This window comes from Aotus nancymaae, unplaced genomic scaffold (assembly GCF_030222135.1).
Source record: "Aotus nancymaae isolate 86718 unplaced genomic scaffold, 86718_ANA_hifiasm-v0.15.2.pri h1tg000032l_0, whole genome shotgun sequence".
In the NCBI taxonomy this organism is placed as follows: Eukaryota; Metazoa; Chordata; class Mammalia; order Primates; family Aotidae; genus Aotus; species Aotus nancymaae.
This window is the reverse complement of record NW_026988445.1, coordinates 24,079,243-24,104,027: the sequence shown is the minus strand read 5'-3', so window position 1 is coordinate 24,104,027 and position 24,785 is coordinate 24,079,243. Positions and strand designations below refer to the sequence as shown.

Here is a 24,785-nt window from a genome sequence, read left to right as displayed (position 1 = left end):
TTATTATTCTAAAGGAGGTTCAATTTTTACTGGTATTAAAGTCTACAAGAAACATACACTACCATACATGAGACATATTAACTACAAAAGTGGATAGCATTTTCAGGGGTTTGATAGAAGATGCAGAAATATTCTTTATATTGGCCAGGAGTGATGGCTCACACCTGTAATCCCAGCATTCTTTGGGAGGCTGAGGCAGATGGATCACTTGAGGTCAGCAGTTTGAGACCAGTCTGACCAAGATGGTGAAACCCCGTTTCTACTAAAAAATACAAAAATTAGCTGGTGTGGTGGCACATGCCTGTAATCCCAGCTACTTGGGAGGCTGAGAAAGGAGAATCACTTGAACCCAGGAGGTGGAGGTTACAGTGGCCAGAGATCATGCCATTGCACTGCAGCCTGGGCAACAAGAGTGAAATTCCGTCTCCAAAAATAAATAAATAAATAAATAAATTACTCTTTATATAATTTCACTAACCCAGACTGCAAAAGTCTCATATTGATCCAAAGTTGTAGCCTTTTATTGCCTTACATTCTACTTTTAAGTTTCTTCTCCATAAATATAGTCTCCTTTGCTGACATCTCTAGGTCCCTCAAACATACGCCTGTCCTCCCTCTACCCAGAAAAATGACTTTCCCGAGTTCCACTATAGAACTATTTTTTAAATGACAAATATGGCATCAGTAGGAAACATACATCATTATGAAGACTTAGCTCTCCAAAATTCCAAAGGGAGTATTGATTTTTACTTCTAAAAGAATTTTCTTTTCAACAAATGCCTTATTTGTGTGCCCCCAATCACTGGCATTCTAAAACAGCTTACATGACGTTTTCCTTTGGTTTTTTCCTACAGCTTCTTTCTAAATTATAGTTTTATTAAATATGTTAAAATTTTTGGTATATCTTTTACAACATTTTCTATATTTTTATTCCATATTTATATCCATTCATGAAACAAAAAGTAATACCTATACATATGTATTAGATAGATAAATATGTACACGTTCAGAATTCACAATGAGTCACCTATTCTTTATGGAGCTAAAGAATTTCAAAACTGACTGGATGTGGTGGCTCACATCTGTAATCCCAGCACTTTGGGAGTCCCAGGCAGTGGATCACAAGGTCAGGAGTTCAAAACCAGCCTGGCCAAAATGGTAAATTCTGTGTCCACTAAAAATAAAAAAATAAAAAAAAAATTAGCCGGACACGGTGGCAGGCACCTGTAATCCCAACTACTTGGGAGGCTGAGGCAGGAGAATCCTTAAACCCGGGAGGTAGAGGTTGCAGTGAGCCGAGATCGCACCACTGTACTCCAGCCTGGCTGACAGAACCAGACTGAGACTCCATTTCAAAAAAAAAAAAATTAAAGAATTTGAAACCTTGCATTTCAATATAAAATTCAGCAATCTGAGTGTGCATGTCATCAAACATGGTAATTTCAATTTGGCATCAATGATAAATGATTACCACCTCACCAGCAGTTCATCACTCAACATTAGCCTAAAGACCTAAGTATAGCTTGGAACTTCCGGGGTAGTATTTGTGTTTTACTGTTACAAATCCAAAGTCTAGCACAATCTGAGGAGCAGAGAGGGAAATCGCTGAATAAAGACATACTTAAGTGATCAGAAATTCAAAGCAAACATATTTCTACATTGCTGGGCCATTTTAAGCAGATTGATTTTTATGCAGTTGAATCAGTCAATCTTTTGGAATAAGCTGCAGATTTTAAGAAGAGGGAGATAGATTTACATTCAAAGTCAAGTTGCAAAAGTCTATTATTATCCCAGTTTGGTATAGAGTAAATGTTAGAATGTGTGTTGAAAAATATCAGAAACAGCCCTGTCATGGCATCACAATGTTAACAGTAGTTGTCTTTTGGGGCATCGGGTAATGGTGGACTTTTACTTTTGATATATATTTCCGTAATGTTTGAATTTTGTATCACATGTATCACTTTCATAAGAATACAAATAACAAAAACACTACATTGACTTTTGTTGAGACAGGACCTCGTTCTGCTGCCCAGGCTGGAGTGCGGTTGGCACCATCACAGATCACTGCAGCTTTGAACTTGTGGCTCAAGGGATCCTCCTTGCCTTGGCCACCCAAGTAGCTGAGACTACAGGGACGTGCACCCCCAAACCCAGATAATTTTTTTTTTTGAGACAGAGTTTTGCTCTTGTTACCCAGGCTGGAGTGCAATGGTGCGATCTCGGCTCACCGCAACCTCCGCCTCCTGGGTTCAAGCAATTCTCCTGCCTCAGCCTCCCGAGTAGCTGGGACTACAGGTGTGCGCTACCATGCCCAGCTAATTTTTGTATTTTTAGTAGAGATGGGGTTTCACCTTGTTGACCAGGATGGTCTCGATTCCTTGACCTCGTGATCCACCCGCCTCAGCCTCCCAAAGTGCTGGGATTAGATAATTTTTAATAATTTTTGTAGAGATGTGCTCTTGCTAAGTCACCCAGGTTGGTCTTGAACTCCTGGCCTCAAACAATCCTTCCACCTCAGCCTTGCAAAATGAGCCGCTGCGTCTATTTACATATTTTATATGTGAATGTACAAATTGAGTATTTATGAAGAAGACTCCGCACTAGATACTTGAAGGCAGTCCAAGACCGACAAAACATAGCATCTTTCAAGGAGAACACAGTCTGGTATTTGAAGCAATTTATGTGCACACACGCATAAAAACCAAGAGTGAATGTAATCAGTGATAAGTGTGAGATTCTGATGAAGTAACAGAAGATGAATTCATTCCAAGCGGTCCTTGACACGTTGCTAAAATTTGGACCCCTGATGACGTGTCAGAAAGGGCATCCTAAGCAGCAAGAGAACGTGGCAGAGAATGAGGACACCTGAAGGTAAGGTGAGGAGTGACCTTGAGACTCGAGACTGAACGCAAAATGCGAACCCAAGCCATGAAACAGGGTGAAGCTGATGCGAGACACTTAGTCTTCATTCAACAGATAGCGGAAGGGGATGTCAAAGAAGGTATTAGAGGGTAGGAGAAAGATGATCACATTTGGTATTGCATAAGAGTAATCTGTATAAAATGGACCCAAAGGCAAGAGTATGGCCAATGAGATCACCTGGGAAGCTCAGAGACTAAGAAAAGATACAAAGGTAAAACTTAAAGGCTTTCTTCTCAGTGTGGTCCCAGCACAGATGAGCAGCATCTGTATCACCCGAAGGTTGGTTAGAAATACAGATTCTCGGGTCCCACCCCAGACCTCTTGGATCAGAGTCTGCATTTTATCAAGATCCCTAAGCGATCTGAATGCACATTAAAGTTGCAGAAATGATGCATTAAGATATTGACAGCAGGAGGGGAAAGTAGCCAAGAAGTTTGAGCTCTTCCTTGGTTGAATCATTAGAATTCGGTACCTGGCTAAATGTGGGCGGTGAGGGAAGAGAATAAATCAAGATTACTTAATTTATTCATACTGTTTGAGCAGTAGGATGGTCATGCTATTCATAGAAATAGGAACCCTAAGAGGGGAACAGGATGAGGAAGAAGACGAAGGCTGTGCTAGTCAACAAGCACAGGGAAACGCTACTTTCTGAAGCCAAGTCAGGCTGGGAGATGAGCGAGTGAGTGTGACCCACACACGGAAAGAGTATTTGAAACCGTGGAAACAGAGGCAGGTGCGGAAGGAGAAGCCGGGGAACGGTATGGGGGAAATAGCTGGAGAGCCCTACACTCAGCAGAAGATGGGGGTGGAGAACAGGAAGGAGAGAAAAGAACCAGAGGAGAGAAGAGAGCCAGGGAGGTGTAACGCTCTAAAAATTAAGGGAGTTTAAAGGTGTTGCTAAGAGATTAACCAGGGTAATGAGTTCGTGTCCTTTGCAGGGACATGGATGAATCTGGAAACCATCATTCTCAGCAAACTGACACAAAGAACAGAAAACCAAACACCATATGTTCTCATTCATAGGTGGGTGTTGAACAATGAGAACACATGGACACAGGGAGGGGAACATCGCACAAGGGGGTCTGTTGGGGGGTGGAGGGGCTAGGGAAGGGATAGCAGGGGCTGGGGAGATTGAGGAGGGATAACATTGGGAGAAATACCTAACGTAGGTGACAGGAGTATGGAGGCAGCAAACCACTATGGCATGTTTATACCTATGTAACAGTCCTGAAAGATCTGCACATGAACCCCAGAACTTAAAGTATAATAATAAAAAATAATAATAAATCCCTCACTTTTCTAATTCCTTTCTTTTATTACCATTCATTCTTCTCTGTACCTTTTCATGTAATGCACTATAAAGAAATATATAGTAAAGATATAGAAAAAAAGAAAAGAGATTAACCAGGGTAGACAAGGAAGCTGTTTTGTGACTAAGAGATTACAGGTGACTTTTGGAAAAGTAATTGCTATAAACCTCATGAATGTGGACAAGAGGAGTCAAAAGATTTCAAGTCAGAGGGCAGTGAGATCAGGGGAGTGTGATCACTGATCAGTAAGTGCAAATGAAAAGGTTAAGAAAGAACATGAAAATTTAGAAGTGGCACATAGGACCAGGTTGAAATAACGTTAAACTTTTCAACTTTAAAGATTTTCTTATGGAAGAAAGATCAGAAGTGTTCTCATCGCAATTCTCAGAATTATTAAGAAGGCAAACAAGCACAAGGAGAATGAGATTTTTGGCTTGATATAAAGAGGATCTGCATCTCACTACTCTGTGAAAACGGAACAACCCCCTGGTGAGTGTTAATTTCTCAAACCATACAGACTGCGCAGTGTAACATCAAGAGAGAGGTCCAAAGGCAAAAGTTGTTCATCAGTGACATCTGCAGTGGTCTGAATGGTGGTCCCTCCAAAACATGTGCTCACCTCCTAATCCCCAGGTTCTATGATTACCTCATATGACAAAAGATATGATGAAGTTAAGGCTCTTGAACGGAGGAGCTAATCCTGGATTTTCTGGGTGGGCCTTCACTGCAATCACACATATACTTATAAAACAGGCATATACAGGAGGAGACATGAAGAAAGAAGTGGGGGAGCCAACGTGACCACAGGAACAGAGATTGGAGTGATGTGCCTACAAGCCAAGGAATGCAGATAGCCACCAGGCGCTGGAGGAAGAAAGGGGGGATTCTCCCCTAAGGCCTTTAGAGGGAGTGCAGTCTTGCCAACACATTGATTTCAGACTTCGGCTTCCAGAATAATGAGAGAATAAACTTCTGTTGTTTTAAGATCTGAGAAATTCATACAATATCTAACATCCCCTTCCAACTCAGATTTGTTTAGCTGCTCTCACATTGATCACATATGGTCCTAAAAAGCAGAGCCCTTGACTCACTGTGTATCCAAAACAGAATGTCCATGGTACCTCACACATTAGATGATACTGACCTGAAAGATGTGATAACAGATATATACACAACTCCTGTGTAAATGAACATAGGTCGATTAGATAAAGAAATAGATAATGGATAGGTAGATAGAAGGAGTGACTGGGTGATTTACTCATTCTACTCAAACATGTATTTATTATATATTTACCTATATACTCTCATGAAGTTAATTTCTTTGGAGAGAATCAAAATAAATATTACCTGGGTTATCTTTGAGGGTCAAACTTTACATTAAGATGGTAAGTGCCACTAGTACTCAGAGTAGAGAGAAGTGACCTTGCAGTTGTTTAGACAGATTTTCAGTTTCTGACACTCAAATTAATCAAAGGATTTAAAATAATCACAGGGAAAACAGAATGATAGCTTAACTCAAGGAAAGCTGGAAGTGTTTGTCTGGTCCTTGCGTGACGGGAAGGATCTGGGGTGAGAAGAGGAGAAAGGAGGACTCAATAAAAAGAAACATCATGGCCATTCCAGATTCCCATTCTCTCTGCCTTCATACAAGCTACTGCATGTGGCCTGTGTTACTGGGCATGTGAGAAAGCACAGGAAAAATGGCAGGAGGTCCATCATATCTATTTCAAGTATGAGAACTTCTTTTCAGTGTAAATGGCTTGAGAGACATCCTACAACAGCAGTTGTGCTTTTAGACTATTTTGCACTAAGAAAATTTAAAAGTCACAAAAAAGACTGTGTTCAACAACCTTTTTAAATGACTATGCATATATACTTAAATATAGTAGCCTCAAAAATATTGTCAATTTGAAGCCAAAAACCCAATACTATTGAATATTTATATGGATTATTATTTATTTATTTATTTATAAGAGATGGGGTCTTGCTGTGTGGTCCAGGTGGGAGCACAGTGGCTATTCACAGGTGTGATCACAGTATGTTATAGCCTTGGACTCCTGGCCTTGAGTGGTCCTCCTGCCTCAGCCTCCTAAGTACCTGGGACTACAGGTGCATGCCACCATGCTCAGCCAACATTTATATGGATTCCCAGTCTATAAAATACCACTGCACAGGAGGCTGAGACAGGAGAATTGCCTGAACCCAGGAGGCGGAGATTGCGGTGAGCCGAGATCGCGCCATTGCGCTCCAGCCTGAGTATCAAGAGCGAAACTCCGTCTCAAAAAAAAAAAAAAAAAAAAAAAAAAAATACCACTGCATTAGGATTCAAGGGAAATGAGAGCTAGCTCGATGGAACTTCAGATGCTTGTGGGCAAGAATTGGCTTATACGTATTAATAGCAGTAAACAGGTTTCTCTCCAGTCTGAATCCCATGGGCAATTCTAGTGGGAGAAAATGTATTCCAAAGTGACAAGTCTTAGAAAACGTAGACAAAGCTATTAGGAGCTCCTTTTTCCTACATCTTAGTGACAGGATATTTTTATATGTATCTATTTCTATGGCTATAGCTACCTGTGATAAATTAGAAGCCTTCAGTAGAAGAACACCAAAACATTTTGCAGACATAAATGTAGCGAAGTGTGTATCTGGTAGCTCCCCTCTCCGGGGACTGTCTCCAAAACAGGCTGCAAGTATTTTACCTTGGTTTAAACTCACCTGAATTTTATCTGAATGGCCATAGTTGGCGGATATTCTGCCTGAACCAGGATGTCTGCATTAGCACCACTTCCTGTGCTAGAGGTGACAGAAGGTAGACTATTTCATGGCTCAGCTGGCATGCCAAATTTCAAGGAAACAGTGGGGACAGGAAGCAGGCTAGGGCCGGGCTAGAACAAATGACCTAATGAAGGATTAATTATGTAGTGGATAGTCAGCCACACAAATTACATTACTTGGGAGAGGTGTGGAGAACTGAGATTTGATCCTACTGACAATGACAGACAAGGAGAATGTATTTGTCAAGTGGAACCGGGCAGTACAAGTCTCAGGCAGAAATGATGCACTGTCAGGAGGGGAGCTGTGCCTTAGGTCCAAGGGTTTGTCCACACTGAGGTTGAATCAGAGACAGAATAGAAAGAAAGAGATCTTGCTCCTGGAGAGAAGTTCTTGGCAAGGGCGAGGCTGACTGCCAAGGTCATAGCTAAAATTTTCCCAGGCCAGACATTAAATCCAGTACTGAAAATGTAAATTGAAAACTCAATCAAAGCCTCGACCTATGAGACGGTAAATATGACAGGAGTTAGAGCAACTGAGGTGAGGGAGGCACGGGAATTACTAGAGCTCACTGGGGTTGGGACAGACTCCCTTCTTCTGTGGGCTGTGGTTGCAGAGTCAGAGGGCCAGGCTCCTGAGTCCTATGCAGAGCAGGGCTGGAAAGGCAAGGCCTCCAAGCCCACGGTGCCTCTGCCAGCTACTGTTCGTCAAATTGGTTTTTGTTTTTTGTTTCTAATTTTTGGCCACCATTGTTTTTCTCAAAGTGTTCATATTCCGGTTGGCTTCAGGATGAACTGGCACAATTGGTGAGAAGCTGGCAGGGACTCAGAATATTCCTTCTGTTGACTTCCTGTCATCACTACTGGACCCTGTGCTGTGTCAATGTGGCAAGCTACAGCTGCAGCCCCAGCAGAGGAAGCTAAGAAGGTGCAGTCAGCCAGTGTCCTTGGCCCTCAGGAGGGGATGAGCTAGAAATTCCAACAGGTGGGAGAAGGTAGATCGCCAGCCTAAAGAAGAGGTCCTGCCAGAGGCTGGGGAATCTGCAAGCTGCCAAAACTTCTGAATAGAAAACAAAACACAGAGGCCAAAAACTGAGCCAGAGGGCCACTACGCACTGGCGCTCAGTGCTTCCCATCATGGGCTACTGAGGAGGCTCTGGGCTCCAGTCGACCACTGCATTTCATAGTGCCTTAGAGTTTGTTCAAAAAGCACGTCCACATGCATTGGATCCTCAAAACCAACCCATGGTGTGGACAGGGCAACTACTATGGTCTCCGAGTGTACAATGGGGAATGAAATGCTTGAGGAGGTCACATCGTTTTCACATAAGCCACATTATGGTTTAACATTTTCAATTGCTTCACCAAACCAAAATTATAATGATGATGGTGAGGGTGGTGATTTAGAGACAGAGTCTCAGTCTGTCTCACAGGCTGGAGAGCAGAGGCATGATCATAACTCACTGCAGCCCCAGACTCCTGGGTTCAAGCTATTTTCCCACTGCGTCCTCCTTAGTAGCTAGGAATACAGGTGCATGCCACCATGCCTGGCTAAATTTTTACATTTTTTGTAGAGATGGGGTCTGGCTATGCTACCCAGGCTGATCTTGAATTCCTTGCCTTATGTAATCCTCCTGCCTTGGCCTCCCAAAGTGCTGCCATTAATGGCATGAGCCACTGTGCTCAGCCCAAAATTATTTTTATTTCTTGCTTTGAAGACAACACAAATGCAGATCTATACTGCCCGGGACATGAAACTGCTAGGGAAGGTAGCAGGTGAACAGAGCCCTCCAGGCGCTGGGAACTTTACAGATGAAAAGTCTTATGGAGCCCTTCACTGATATTGCATCTAGGAAAACACTATATTCAATGATTAAGCATAAAGGCACATTTTATTATGCTGATTAACTTTTAAAAGTAAACATAGTAGAGGGATTTGATTAAAATTTTATCAGGTTCATAGATATCTTTTAAAATATTCTTATGTAAGAACACATTTTAAATTCACAAATATTTGTATAAAAGACAACATTTCTAGTTATTGATTCTTCAAAATCACAGGGTGAGAATATTGCTATTAGTCATCTTATGCTATAAAATCAGGTTCCATAAGTGAAGGACAGATATGCTTCTCTGCATACTGATCAGAGCCTCCATCTTCATGTGACTCACAGTTCATTCATCTCCTATCTGAAGTGCCACTACACCACAGCTGTTCCTGATATAAACTTCCCGGCACTGCAAACAAGACCCAATTTCTTAATAGTCACCCTGGAAATGTCCAGGCCATTTAGCAGTAAGCAAGTGAGTCTGCCAATGTTAACAAAGTTGTTAGGCAAGAACAATGTGTTGGCTGGGAAAATGACAGAGATTTTAACTAAAAATCTGAAAAAATATCTTACTTTATAATCTAGAAATACATAAGGTCACTTTGCTTTTAACCATATCATTTAACTTTCTGTCTATTCAATTTACAAGTGCGAATCTAAGAAATTCTATTTCTGCCAATTTCACATTTTTTCCATGTTCACTTTCAACAGGTTGCCTGAAATTAAAGGCTAAAATATCATTAAAAGAACTTCATATTTTTACATTCTCTAACTTAAAATACAAATTTTCTTTGTTAAGAAAATAAATCATTTTTCTTTATAAGGAAAAAATGAGAAGGTACACGCTAAAGAACTTTTACACATGCTTAAATAATCTTCAGAAGTAAATAATACTTTCAAAGTGACATTTTACTTCCCCCTACCCCAGAATAAAAATAGGGTAATGAATATTCATCATAGATTTCTCTAAATTTTAAAGGAAAGTTCCTAAATAAGCCTAAATGTAGGTTTAATACAGAACTATTCATCATAACACTTGTTCTTTCTTTAAAACTTGACCAATTCCACACTTGCTCCTTTTCCCAAAATACACTTTTCCCTCACAATAATTTTCCATGCAGAAAACTTACAAAGATTTTTCGAAGTCTACTTTTTATCTGTTTCTTTTCCAACTCTTGAGTTCATTTGAATAATGACCCAACGTTATTTAAAACACAATATTTCAACACTGCTATTTTCATCCTACATTCAATCTTCGTAATACTCCCCAACCTAGAGAAACATTCTAAATCAGACCGGCAATGTAATTATTTTAAAATTAGTAATTAAAGCGAACGTTATATTTCCATATGGAAACCACTACAAAAATAATGTGCTTTCTAGCCCAACAATAGCTAATTATGTGTTAAGCTAATGAGACAAACTATGTAAACAAAATCTAAGGATAGACTATTCAGCAATAGAAGCTACGATGTAAAGCACATTTCCGTGGCATGTTGGAATGCACACTGAAGCAGGCATGTTCCTTTTACATGTATACTTTGAAATATCAGCTCTTATAACAAGAGGGCGCACCCAGCACCTCATCTATCCCACGATACTTGGAACAAAAATACCTTAGTTTTTTATTATCGTGCTACCACTACAATCCTGCCTACATGCAGGTTTAGCTTTCTCCTTCCTGAACTATATGTTCTTATGCATAGTCTCTCTTAAGTAAATACTTGGGCATTGTTTTAAGCACAGGAAACAGTGATGAATGGTTCACGCAATATAATGATCTCACAATATGGAATTATTTGGACTACATAATCACTGCACCCACTTAAAAATTATGTTTCAAATAATAACCTACAAGACCAAAATGGGGGGAGGGGACAGGTTTTCTGTCTTGGAACTCGGAGGACTGGCGAGAAAGGAAAAGTCTGTGCAAAGCATATTGTGAAATAACGACTGTCCTTAACAACACCTCGCTTTGATAAATACATTTCTGTCCTAAAGAGGGCCGTCCTTTCACATTGCAAACACGGACACGGGCGGGGATCGAGGGGACATATCCTTGCAGCCTTTGCACAGGTTCAAATAACACTTGCAGACAAATGAAGGTTTGTGCATTCTTGAAATCTGTCCATATGGATGCAGGTCCCAACCCCCTGCTGCCTCTACCACTTCCAAATGCGTGCAAGGAGAGTCGCACACACGCACCAGCATGCACAACAGGATCACAATTCCAACACGCACACGGCGGAGTAGACAAGTGAATTCTGCTGCTTAAGTCAACTGTCTGCCCGCCCGTGCCGTTTAAAAAACACGCAGAAATTAATCTCTCTAATAACAGGCTATGCTGGGGAAGTGCTCCAAAGAGGAGACCCCGCGCAGTCCAGGGGCCGTTGCTTTGCGAGTGTGGACTGTCCCCGGGTCAGTAAAGATGCGCGCTAGGCTAGGTACCTTCGCCCAAGTGTTACTAGAAGAGCCACATTTGCCTTTTCGCCCCGTGAAATGCAATCCGAACTCGCGGCCCCGCGGCGAGGTTGGCGGGTGCCTGCTCTAGCCTTCTTAGAATTGACAGGAAAGCAAATGCGGAGACGCGAGACACACGCTCAGCACACGAGCGCGCTCACAAACACACCCCGAGCCGGGTGGCTCCTCGTGCTCCGGCACTTTGGTGCCTCAGATCCGGCGCCGGGGAAGAGAGAATGGAAACGAGGGAAAGCAGGGTGGGGCGTCCCCGGCTCTCTCCCGGGCACCGCTCGCAGGATTCCCGTCCCTTTCGGGGCACTTGGGTGCCACCGGGCGTTCCCCACCCTCAGTGGGGCACCTCAGCGCCCTAGATCGCGCTGTCGGAATTCAAGTCCCCACCATTCCCAAAATCGACCGACAGCCTCTCTCTTCTCTCCCCAGTCCCTTTCTTCGAACTCCAAAAACCAGACCTCTCCTACCCGCCCCGAAAACTTTTTCCTCCTTTCGCAACGAGATAAGCAGGAAAGCAGGTCGGCCGCTGCCGCCGCCCGCTCTGCCCTGCGCCTGGGTGGCGGACGCCGTCCCTACCTGGCAGCTGCGCTCCAGGTGTCTGTCCCACGCGGGTCTCCGCGCCTGCCCGGTGCGCGGATGGCGCCCGGTCCACCGTCCCTTCGTCTCCTCCCGCTCAGCGTTCAGGGAGCGACTGTCCTTAGGATCGCGCGCCCCTGCCCGGAGCCGCCCTTGGGTTCATCGCCGGTCTTCCCACAAGCGCCGCTGCCGCCCCGCGGACTGACGAGGAGCCTGGGGATCCGCGCTGGCACCGAGGGCCCGGCGGTGTGCGCTCCGCTGTCTGAGAGCGCTCCGCCAGCGGGCAGCTGCGGCCGCGCGTCACATGCCGCCTCCGGGCAGCGGCCGCGGCACCTGCCCCAGCGCCAGCGCTCCCGGCTCGGCAGTGCCACCCCCGCGCCCCGGGCTCGTCTGCACGCTCCGGCCCTTTCTGTTCACGCCCTTTTTCCTCTGTCTCCCCCCTCACTTTTTCTCTTCTTTCCGTCTCCTTCTTTATCCTGTATTCCCTTTCTCCAAAAGCAGACGCTTTTGGAGAAGGCGCTCCAAGGGGGAGGAGGGCCTTTTCCTCCCCACGAACTCTTCCTCTGCCTGGTGGTGGCGGTCGTGGTTACTGCTGGCCGCTCCTCCTCTCCTTCCTCCTCCTCCTCCTCCTCCCAGGGCTGGGAGAGCTGGTGTAATGCTCAGGCTGCCTGCTGGAGACCCAAACCTGCCCGGCTTCTGAGCATGCCCAGTTGCCCTGCTGGCGCCTAGCTCCACTCCCGCGTGCCCTCCGGGCTCCGCGTTCTCTGCCTGGCAGGGGGCGAGGAGATCCCAGGGTGCTCCTGGGGTGGGTTGGCTGAAAGCAGAACACCGAGCAGGAGAGAGGGGGCCCTCACCCGCCCAGCACGGCCTCACCTGCTCCCAAACTGTGCCCCCCGCGGGGCTTCAAGGGTAGATTTTGCCCGTCGGTTAGTTTTGTTGTGTTCGCTTTTAAACTGGTTTCCCTGGACTGCTTAGAAGGACTGGAAGGAAGTCGATTGCTTGGGCACAACTTATCGATGAATGAACTTCAGTTCAGTAACAATATACGATTCCGTGGAGAATCTTTCTCTAGGGAACAGGCTGATGCATCCACTTTTTCACATTTAGTGAGTCTCTCTCTGCAGAGCAGTGTAGTAGAGGACGGCGTGACTTTTCCTTCCCTGGACATTTACACCTTGGGAGAAAATGAGACAAGCATCCATGAGGAAGACACTGAAGTGCATGCGCGCGCGCGCGCGCGCGCACACACACACACACACACATTTTTAAAATCAGAAAATAAAATGAAAGGTATAATCTTGCTAGCCAAGCTTTTAAAGCTCAAAAGGAATGAAAAATCTAAGAGGGAGAGCACACAGACACACACAGACACACACAGACACACACACACACACACAGACTTTTTTAAATCAGAAAATAAAATGAAAGGTATGATCTTGCTAGCCAGGCTTTTAAAATTCAAGAGGAATGAAAATCTAAGAAGGAAAGAGAGAGAGAGAGAGAGAGAGAGAGAGAGAGAGAGAGAGAGAGAGAGAGAGAGAGAGAGAGAAAGGTTATTATGTACCAATGTCACCTAACTAAATAAGGAAAAAGTGGAGAGATACCGAAGTTGCAAAGACAGGGATGAGGCTGTCCCACTGCACTCTAGAGATTTTCTTTAAAAAACAAACATGTAAGGAAAGATGACAGGGGACTCTCACAAGAAAGGACAAGCAGAACAATGATAACCAGAAAAGAAGAAAAGAAAAGGGAAGGGAGGAGAACGATAAAAAAGAACGTGTTTAACAATATTAAAGGCAGCAAATGATTTTAATGCCATTTGGCACAAGAAGGTAAATAGGAAAAGATAGAGCTCTTTTAAAAATTAAGTGATGTTAAGAGATTAGAGAAACACAAGTATACGAATTCCTTTCTGAATGTATATTCTCCCCTAGGTAGAACAATCTTTAGGAGAAAAGAGACTAAACATAGCTTAGAAAGGACTGAGATCATGATGGGAAAATAGCTAGTCTGAAAGCATGTAGCTACTTAAATTAATTAAACTCTCCAGGCTTAGGTGAATTGCATCCAAGATACTAGAATATTAATAATAATATCAATATTGAAGGCATTTTGTTGGGATACGTATCAGAAGAAAATATAACAGTTGCCTTCAGATATTTATGTACTCTTTAAAACAATCAAACAAGTATTTTATCCCTGTTTACTAAAGGAGAAAGGAATTTAAAGGAATGATTTAATCGTCCATTATATAGCTAGTAAGAGGCACATGAATTCAGATTTAGTATCTTTTCCATTATACACAATTGTTATTTGCTCGTGGGAACAGGAGTAGCTTCGATAATATTGATCTGTAAAGAACAGACAAGGGCCAAAAGAACGGACAAGTAGAGATTATGTAGCTTTTAGAAAAACACAGATTTGTTAATTTTTAATAAAAATATTCTGGTATGTATACAATGGTTAAGTTTGAGACTGGCCTCTGGCAATATTCTGGAGAAGATCCTGAAATAAATGATTTGTGACTAGTCAGAAAAGAAAAGGAAATAACTACAATTTAGTAAAATAAATCACACCAGATTTCCACTTGTAAATAGTCACTAAACTCAATACGGTATTTCCTGATTCCAGCCAACCTTCCCAGCAGCATTATGGATGAGGTAAATGTAGACTGCGTGCTTGCATCGAACAAATTACAAACAGTTTAGACAGCGTTCTCTCCAGTTTCTTGGTAAGTGGATTCATGCTGGGCTGGAATAAGATACTGGTTTTAACCTTGGTGCCTGATCATTCAGCAGATTTATAAAATGATATTTCAGAGGAAAATATAAAAGGGGTACTTATTACACTTGAGACTGAACCAAGCTGGAGGCAATGCTTATTTATAAGATGCCAAAAATAAGAAACCAAAGAGTATTTACCTTTGGATATTGGTCTAAAACAAAAGAAATCAGCTAGAGCTAGAAAAGGCTTAGGAATCCTGCAGGTTTGTTTAAAAAAATGCACAAGACATGGGGCCTGTTGCGGGGTGGGGAGCTAGGAGAGGGGTAGCATTAGGAGAAATATCTAATGTAGATGATGGGTTGATGGGTGCAGCAAACCACCATAGCACCTGTATACCTATGTAACAAACCTGCATATTCTGCACGTGTATCCCAGAACTTAAAGTATAATAAAAATAAATAAATAAAACACAAGATAGGCAAAGGACTTATTCAATTATGAAATGAGACTCTGGTTGTGGACAAGACAATTAGCTAATAGCACTCACTTGTGTTTCTACCATAAAATAGTGATAAAACCTGGAAAAACTTTATAAAACATTTTTTACTTCTGAACCACAACCAACATAGCGCTGCAATTGGGGTAATTGAAGGCACATGGAGTGAGCCCATTCCAGTGGATTATTTTTCCTCAGGGGAAATTTTTTTTTAATAGAAGTTTTGGGAAGTTGAGAATAAGCAGAGAGCTACAGTTTCACTGAGCAGAGGACAGTGAAAGAGCTTGGAGCTACATAAAATAACTAAGTTTTCTAGAAGTTAACAAGGTGACAGAGAGGTGAGTACTGTGAGTCAGCACCAGAAGTCTGTGTGGCAATTCCTCCCAGTTCCTTGGCTGACCTGCTAGGCTGAGTGTGCCCAGGAGCATGATTCTGGACACCTGACAGATAGAGTGCAGTGGTAGAGGTTGAAATTTGAGTGGAGGTTCTAGACATCACACAATTCTGAGGAGACACTTGATTCCAGCCAGAGTGGAAAGACCTCGGTGAACACCTCAGGCATTTGGCTGAAACCCTTGAAGGATATTCCCTAGATAGAAGGATGATGCCCTAAGAGAAAGAACAACCTGAAATAGATTTGCCTGAACAAAGCAAAAACCAAGCTTTTGTAGGATTAAGGTGATCTACCAATGATTTAACCACCTGCTAGAACACAACTCAAAGTTTGTAAGAGGAAGAAAATATAAGCTAGAATTTTTACAAATGCAGCATGCAATCAAAACTTACCAGACATGCAAAAAAAGCAGAAAAGAGTACCTGCTGGCCAAAAAAAAAAAAAAAAAAAAAAAAAAAGCAAAGAAAATACAGTCAACGGACAGAGGTCCAGAAATGATACAGATTTTGAAATTACTATAGGCAAGGGCTTTTAAATAACCATGATTAATAAGTCAATGAACTACGCTGGAATTGGGCAAAGTGGATTAAAAACAAAGCATTTTATCAAGATATTAGGTTTTATAAACATAATAAAATAAGTTTTGTTGAATTGCTAAATCAAGAAGTAATTAGATAGGTTTAAACACCACCTGGATACTCCACAAATAAGACTGATAGTCTCAAATACAAGTCAATAGAAAATATGCAGAAAGAGCAGAAAGAGGGGAGAGAGAGAGAGAGAGAGAAGCAAAAGCAACATTTGAAAAAATCATGGCCAGGAATTTTCCATATCTGATGAAAGATACTGATATTGCTTGGCTCTGTGTCCCAATCCAAATCTCATCTTGTAGCTCCCATAATTCCCACATGTGATGGGAGGGACTGGGTGGGAGATAAGTGAATCATGGGGACAGGTCTTTCCTGTACTGTTCTCATGATTGTGAATAAGTCTCATGAGATCTGATGGTTTAAAAATGGGAGTTTCCCTGCACAACCTCTCTTCTCTTGCCTGCTGCCATGTGAGATGTGCTTTTACTTTCTACCATGATTGTGAGGCCTCCTCAGCCATGTAGAAGTAAGTCCAATAAAACTCTTTCTTTTATAAATTGCCCAGTCTTGGGTATGTCTTTATCAGCAGCATGAAAATGAATTAATACAGATCGCAACAAAGAAATTCAAAAAGCTCCATGAACCCTAAGCAAAGAAAACTCCAACTAGGTCTATGAGAGTCAAATTGCTGAAAGAGGAAAAAGAAAATTTAAAAATAGCCAGGAGTTTTAAAAAATCACCTTTGGGGGAAGAATATAAATGAACATTGATTTCAGCAGGAATATCATGGAAGGTAGAAGATAATAAACATATTTCAGGTACAGAAAGAAACAAAAACTATCAAACCAGAATTGTGTCCATTGAAAATAATCTAAAAATAAAGGTACTTATTATATTTTGTTAGTCTGAAGAAGATTCAGACTAACAAAAACTGAGAGACTTCATTGTCAGCTGACTACAAACTACGGAATTTACTGAAAGAAATCCTGCAAGCTGAAGGGACATAGTCTCAGATTGAATCACAGAAATGTAAGCAAGAATAAACAGCCCCAGAAAGGGTAAATGAGAATATACAACATTCTAACTGTCTAACATACGACGAATAAGAGTATCTTGTGGGGCTTATACTATTTATTAAAGTCAAATATATAATAACAAGCTTAAAAGGATAAATATAAGATCCTTACATTTGATGATGATTTAAGGTAACAGTGTTAAGGGTGATTTTTTTAAGTGTAACCAATGAAAGAATGATATCCAAATATCATTCTTCGGAAACAAAAAAAGGGTAATACAGAAAATAAAATTAAATTATGAACCACCCTTGATGATGTAAAAGAAGGCAGGAAAAGAGGAATTAATGAACACAGAACAGATGGGGCAAAGAGAAAACAGTAATAAGACAGTAAACTTAAAACTCAACTGTGTTACTCGTTACATTAAATATAAATGGCTATTTAAAAGATATTTTTAGTATGAATAAAAACGTGTATTTGCTGTTTAGAAGAAATACTTTTAAAATATAAGGATATAGAAAGGTTGAGAATAGAGGGAAAGTTTTGTCATGCATATACTAAACATTTTTAAGGTACTGATTCTCCTTTAATTGGCCTAAGTTTCAATGCATTCCCAATCAAAATCCAAGGTGTGTGCATGTGTGTGTGTGTGTGTGTGTGTGTGTGTGTGAATTAACAAACTGATTCTGAAATGTTTAGGTATATACAAGAGACCAAGATGAAACAGTATTGAAGAACAAAATTGTGTGTTTAGACTTACTATCAAATTTCCAAACTTATTATAAAGCTATAGAAATCAAGATATCATGGTATTGTCAGAAGGAAAGACCTTAGCAGCCATCAAATCTGTCAATAACAGAGGAAACTAATTTATGGTGGTAGAGAGTTACTTAGTTAGAAGAGAGTGAAGAGAGTAATTTCCAAGGGTGGGGAAATAAAAAATTCGTGGGGTGAGGGTAATGTTCTATCTTGAGCTGAGTGGTAGTTACTAAATTGATATATAAAAATTCATCAAACTGCACAATTAAAATGTGCACATATTATTGTGTGTTTATTATCTCTCAGGTTTTCCAAATTATATGTTGAGTATCAGATACAAAGCAGTAGGGCCCAGACAAGATGAAGAATTGAAACTTAAGAAGCATCAAATCCCTGCTCTCAAGAATGGGGATGTCTGGTTTTCTAAAGTTTATATAATAAATTTGGAGTTAATTTTTAGAAAACTTGTACAACTTTCTTCTCATTGAGGAACTAAACAGTAAACAGATTACATGAAGTAATAATTCCTTAGTACTCTATTTTTCATTCTTCTGAGTTAATCTACCAGATTTAGGGATAGAGTGACTGATTGAAAAATACTTATTCTTTCATGAATCTCTCTATTCGCTCACTTTAAACCACTCTCTGGACTTCGCTAAATGCCAGATACTAGGTGGAGCTCTAGGGATACTAAGACATCAATCAAGAGTTACAGGATGTAGCTCTTCTTAGAAGTCTTAGAGGACAAGAATGACTCTCTCAAAGTTCTGAAGAAAGAATAGACAAATTATGCAGTTCTAGAAGTAATGGGGATAGAAGCTGCAGCTAATGCTAAGGAAAACTTAGCTTAACTTTCATAATTTATCTGGCCTAAAAAGTGGTGAGCTTTTTATGTCTGGAAACATTCCAATATAGTATGATAATAATAATCGCTTCTGACCTCATTTTTTTCTCTCCTTAGATGGTGCAGCAGAAACCCCACATTTTTGTTAGGGAAGGGGCTACAAACTTTGTTTATATTTTAATAACTACCTTATCAGGAAATTCATATTGTTGCCCTTTTATGGATGGAGAAAGTGGAAGAGTGACAGAGCAAAATCCAAACACAGCTGGGGATTTCCCTCTTTTACATGATGGTTTTGAAAGAATGCTGCCAGAGAGATTCTTGCAGTGTTGGAGGACATATACAACCTCTAAGATATTTTCCAGCTCAGAGATGCTGTGAATCTATCCTGCATGCATGGATGAACCTCAGTTTTGCAGAATCTGTGGCTTCTACAATTTGGTGAGTTTTCTTCAGAAGAAATTAACACATTTATAAACATTAAAATAGGCCTGAGACCTTACAAGGGTGTTCATACAAATGAGAGGTTCTGAAGTTTGAGTTTGTTCACTTCCTAGCTAATTATCTCTTGCCTGTTTGTCATAAATGCATTTCGTAGGGAGCTGTTAATGACAGGTTTCTCCAACAGAGTGTGGAAAAAGGAGATGACAGCTGGCTTCCCCTCTGGGACAGCCTCAGAGCTAGTGGCAGACGATGTTAGCAGAGTTACGCGGTGACCAAGAAAGTATCACTGGCAGAAAACTGGCCCATGACCAGCTGGTGAGAAAAGGGTTGGTAATCATATATGCCCTTTCCTGGTTTCTTTTTTATCGGTTTACTTTTACCTCTCAATTTCTTCTGACAATACAAAATGTTGGTTGGAATGTGGAGCACCTGGAAGTCTGGTTCATTTTCTCTCAGTCTCTTGGTGCCCTCTTGGGTTCACTTCCTGTTGTTCTGAGTTCTGCATTTGAGCAGGTTCCATCAATAGCCAATGCTTCCACAACTGCAGATTTTATGATGACAAATTCAGCATTACCCAGCAGAACTTACCCTTCCTTCTATCCTCCATTTCCTGACCTTTTTATTCTGAGTGATGTTTGTTTTGTTTTGTTTTTTTTAAGACAGAGCCTCACTCTCTCCCAGGATGGAGTGCAGTGGCACGGTCTTGGCTCACCACAACTTCCACCTCTGGGGTTCAAGCGATTCTCCTACCTCAACCTCCTGAGTAGCTGGGATTACAGGCATGTGCCACCACACTCGGCTAATTTTTTCTATTCCTAGCAGAGACAGGGTTTCTTCATGTTGGTCAGGCTGGTCTTGAACTCCTGACCTCAGATGATCCACCCACCTCAGGCTGCCAAAGTCCTGGGATTACAGTTGTGATCCACCACGCTAGGCCGAGTGTTTTATGTCACCTTGTGAGCCATCCTCCTCAGTCATCCACCTAGCAGTCCTGATTCTTTTCACTCATCTCCCTACACCTCAATAAATCACTAGTTATCATGACTTCGATCCCTAAAATTTTCAAAAACTTGCAAGTAGATTGCGTGTTGAAACTTAGAAAATTCATGAGAGATAATAAGATTGAAAAAAAAGTTTAAGTCAAGAAAAATGACCTTCATCCTGAGGTAGAGGCAATGTCATTGATAGGAATAATTACAACGATTATTGTGTTTAATATCTGTATGTAATATTTGAATACCATCAATATTCTTATTTGTGTTATTTTAATCTCTTGAGGTTTTGTAGGAAACTAAAAACATTTCCTCATTTTGTAGGAAAGAAAACATGCTAAAATAGGTATGGGTGTCTTATTAAATGTGGCAGAAGTGAATAGATGGCAGAAGTTGGATTCATATTCAGTTTTCCATCGCCCTGGAAATCACGTGGAGATAATTTCTGTTTGCAAATAAAACTAACCCAATGAGGGGAACAGTTGTTCCTAGGTGGAAACAAAATACTCCCCCCCAAAAAAATCCTTTATTCTCTTTGTTATGAATCGAATTTTTCCTCTCAGATAATTGTTTTGTTTATTTATTTATTTATTTGAGATGGAGTCTCACTCTGTTGCCTAAGCTGGAGTGCAGCGGCATGATCTCAGCTCACTGCAACCTCTGCCTCCCAGGTTCAAGAGATTTTCCTGCCTCAGCCTCCCAAGTAGCTGGGATTACAGGTGCACACCACCACACCCGGCTAATTTTTATATTTTTAGTAGAGACGGGGTTTTACCATGTGACCAGGCTGGTCTCTAATTCCTGACCTCAGAAGATCCTCTTGCCTTGGCCTCCCAAAGTGCTGGGATTACAGACGTAAACCACCGTGCCAGGCCATCGTTTTATATTCTATAAAATTCTAAAACATGTATCACATTTACTTGGTATTTTCTGTGGTACAATTTTAACACAAGAATTTCTTACCTAGTTTGCATGCCCTAGAGCACATGTGCCCATGAACACAAAATAATTGTAACAGTTGTCAAAGAAAGAAATACATAATTTGGAGATCAAATGTACTATAAAATACTACAGAATTAATTAAAAAGTTATATATATGTATATATATTTTCTTGATTTTCTGTTGAATTATTAATGTTTGGAATTAAGACTTAATTACATATCATTAAATATGTCGACTGATGCTCCCAGAGCCACTTAGCATGTGGATTGTGCAAAAATGACCTGTGGGCTTTCCCAGACAGTGGGAGACTGCATTTTGACCTATGATATAAACGTCTATTACTGTTTCAGCCTCTATCTATACAAAAATTTCTTTCGGTTTTCAGTTTTAGAGTTTTCTTTCCTCCTCCTCATCTTATTCTGCTTTTTTTTCTGACAATTTAGGGTTCTGAGTTTTCCCTCTCCCTCCCTTTCTCTATCATTCTTATCTTCCTTCCCTTCTTTCTTCCCTTCTTTTCCTTTCTTCCTTTCCTTCTTCTCTAGTATTCCAAGATTTCATAAATCAGTAAGCCTCTCCCCTAAGTAATTTAATAAATACTTAGCAACATTTATTAGCACTGTGTATCTCGTCTGGCACAGCATTTCATTTACCCAGTGCACTGCCTCCTGCCTCCTTAGTCAGTCATTGTGTTAATATCTCAGTGGCATCTACTCTTCTCTACTTCTACTTCTGCATTTTATTTATTTATGTTATTATTGTTTTGGAGATGGAGTCTCGCTCTGTCACCCAGGCTGGAGTATAGTGGCACAATCTTGGCTCACTGCAGCCTCCATCTCCTGAGTTCAAGCGATTCTCCTGTCTCAGCCTCTTCAATAGCTTACAGATTACAGGTACGTGCCACCACACTTGGCTAATTTTTGTATTTTAAGTAGAGAAGGGGTTTCACCACGTTGACCAGACTCCTCTCTATTTCCTGACCAAATGATCCACCCACATTGGCCTCCCAAAGGGTGGGATTACAGGGGTGAACCACCATGCCTCACCCTACTACTATATTTTAAACAACTGACACTTCTTTCCTGGACATTAGTTAGAAGATCTAGCTCACTACTCTCCCAAATTCCACACTTTATCCTTTCCAGTACACATAGAATAATATTTTGAAGGCTTTGCTTATGCAACTCTTATGTTTCTATTCCCTGGGAGAGAAGAACCTTTAAAACAAATTCCTTGGCTGAGTGTGGAAGCTCACATCTGTAATCCCAGCACTTTAGGAAGCTGAGGAGGGTGGATCATGAGGTCAGGAGATCGAGACCATCCTGTCGACATGATGAAACACCGTCTCTACTAAAATACAAAAAATTAGCCGGGCTTGGTGGTGTGTGCCTGTAGTCCCAGCTACTGGGGAGGCTGAGGCAGGGGAATCGCTTGGACCTTGGAGGTGGAGATCGCAGTGAGCCGAGATTGTGCCACTGCACTCTAGCCTGGCAACAGAGCGAGACTTTGTGTCAAAAAACAACAAAAACCAAACTCCTGCCCAGTTTTAGCCCTACATATTTATTCATATTCATCCTAATGTAATCCTCCTGTCAACTCCCACTGCCCCAGCTACCTTATAAACCTTTTCTTTCTCTGAGAATTTGTCCATAGCTGGCATTACAGGTGGGACACCACCACGCCCAGCTAATTTTTGTATGTTTTTTTAATAGAGATGAGGTTTCTCCATATTGGCCAGGCTGGTCTTGAACTCCTGATCTCAGGTGATCCACCAGTCTCGGACTCCCAAAGTTCTGGGATAACAGGTGTGAGCCGCCATATCCGGCCACTTATATTTATTACTATTATTACTAATGATTGGTACACCACTGTTGGTAGATTACCAGTGACTGATCACGTGCAACACAGCACATCTGCACATCATGCCAGGGAGACAAAGATAACCAAGACTGGGTCTGCACTGATGGCATTCTCAGCATTTGCACTTTATGTCACAAATTCGTAAGACCTTTTATATCTTCAAAATGGTCTTATCACATCAGTATTTCATAATCAGATAATTCCTAATATTCTTTACAATTAAAATTCTTTTGAACGCTATTCCCCGACGTTACCTAATGCTGTCCTATCGTCTGACTCTTTCGCGGACAATTTCTCCATTTTCTATTTCTTTCACCTCTGTAAAACAAGATATCTATTTTGATGAGAAAATATTTAAGTGTATCAGTTCTGGTGTTCTGTAAAGTGGCAACTGTTTGAAATTCTGTTCTATAGTTTATTATTATTTTTATGGAGGCTAAAGCTTCTTGTTCTTTTTCTATATTTACAATGTTCTCTTGATTTTAGTAGTTCATTTACCTTTTCCCGATATTATCATAGCCCTGGGATATGAAAGAATGTTTAATTGCTCCATTAAGCCACATCTTTTGTGCTTGTAAAAAAAAACGGGGCTTCTAGCCAGATATCTTTACCTCTCCAGTCATTTATTAATGGACCAATAAAACATACCCTAAAGTGTCTTCATGCTCTAATAGAAATCACAGCAGACATTTATATAGGGGTTTTCTTTCTATGATATTCAAAGCATTTGGCAGATTTTTGCCATCAAACTTACTGAATTTATGGAAAGAAGAGTAGTCATTGATTAAGCAAGGAAAATAAATGATTTTGAAATACAACACTGAGAGACAGTGACTAAATGAGGAGGAAAAACATTTATGTGTTTCTATAATATTTCAAAACAATGACATCTGCCATACGGAAAAATGTGGCATAGAAACAAAGTTACAAAAACATGCTCTGAAGAGGGCAGTGATGCCTTTGTCAAATAAAAGGGAGGAAACGCAAGTTAAAGAAGTCTGTGGGGTAAAAGGAAGTAAAGGAATACAGGGAACGAAATCAATTTTTCTGTCGTGTGTAGTGCTCGCTTTGAACCCTACCCTACCTATCATCAAAGATAAGATGTCAGCAGCAAAAAAATAATTCCTAGATTTGTCCAGCTGGTACAGGCTATAACAAAAAACATTAGGAATAATGTAGTCTGAAGATACAAATGCCATAATATCCCTTTTTTATTTTCAGTTTCAAATTTTGATACTTACATTTCACTGGCAAGGATAATGAAACTGACATTTGAATTTCACATTTAGACATGGTAGAGGAATTCAGATGCACAAAATATATGTTTCATAATCAATGAGGGAAGTCTACTTTCCAGGTTGAATACACGATATAGGAAGAGTTTAGAGGTGTTGAGAGAAAAGAGAGATTTCTATTTTACCCTGCAAATAGATGAAAAGTGCAAGAATAAAACATACAATCTAAATCATGCTATTCTTCCTGAAACCTTTTGATGAGTTAAGGTAATTAGCAAATATTTGCACATATACTTTTTAAATTAATGTAAGTTAAATTTTATTATTTTGGAGTAGAAAGCAAATTCATGAGAGTTTCGAAGATGAAGGAGAAAGTTTCGGAAAAATCTCATGCTCATCATCTACCCTTTGAGCTACATGGTCAGACACCCGTCTACCTCAATCCCTCAAATACAACTTCATTCATCTTTATCTTAGGAGGAATTTGGTTGATAAGTTTGAACTTTATTGCTATAAGAGAACAGCTTAAAGTGTCCTAATTGGACTCTGACAGCCAGTCTGGAAGTTATCAAATCGTCGATAAATCTAGTTACTACTATTTGAGAAGTAAA

The 24,785-nt window shown here is 40.8% G+C and overlaps 1 protein-coding gene across 9 annotated transcripts in view; it reads right to left on the bottom strand.

The window, feature by feature from the left end:
* Positions 1 to 11,966, bottom strand: part of CHRM3 (cholinergic receptor muscarinic 3) — a 490,492-nt gene extending 478,526 nt beyond the window's left edge. For all 9 annotated transcript variants that reach the window (XR_010345115.1, XM_064383639.1, XM_064383637.1 and 6 more), the window contains exon 1: positions 11,881 to 11,966. The gene's annotated coding sequence lies outside the window, so the exon portion shown is untranslated. The remainder of the gene's footprint in view (positions 1 to 11,880) is intronic.
* Positions 11,967 to 24,785: the final 12,819 nt, after the last annotated feature.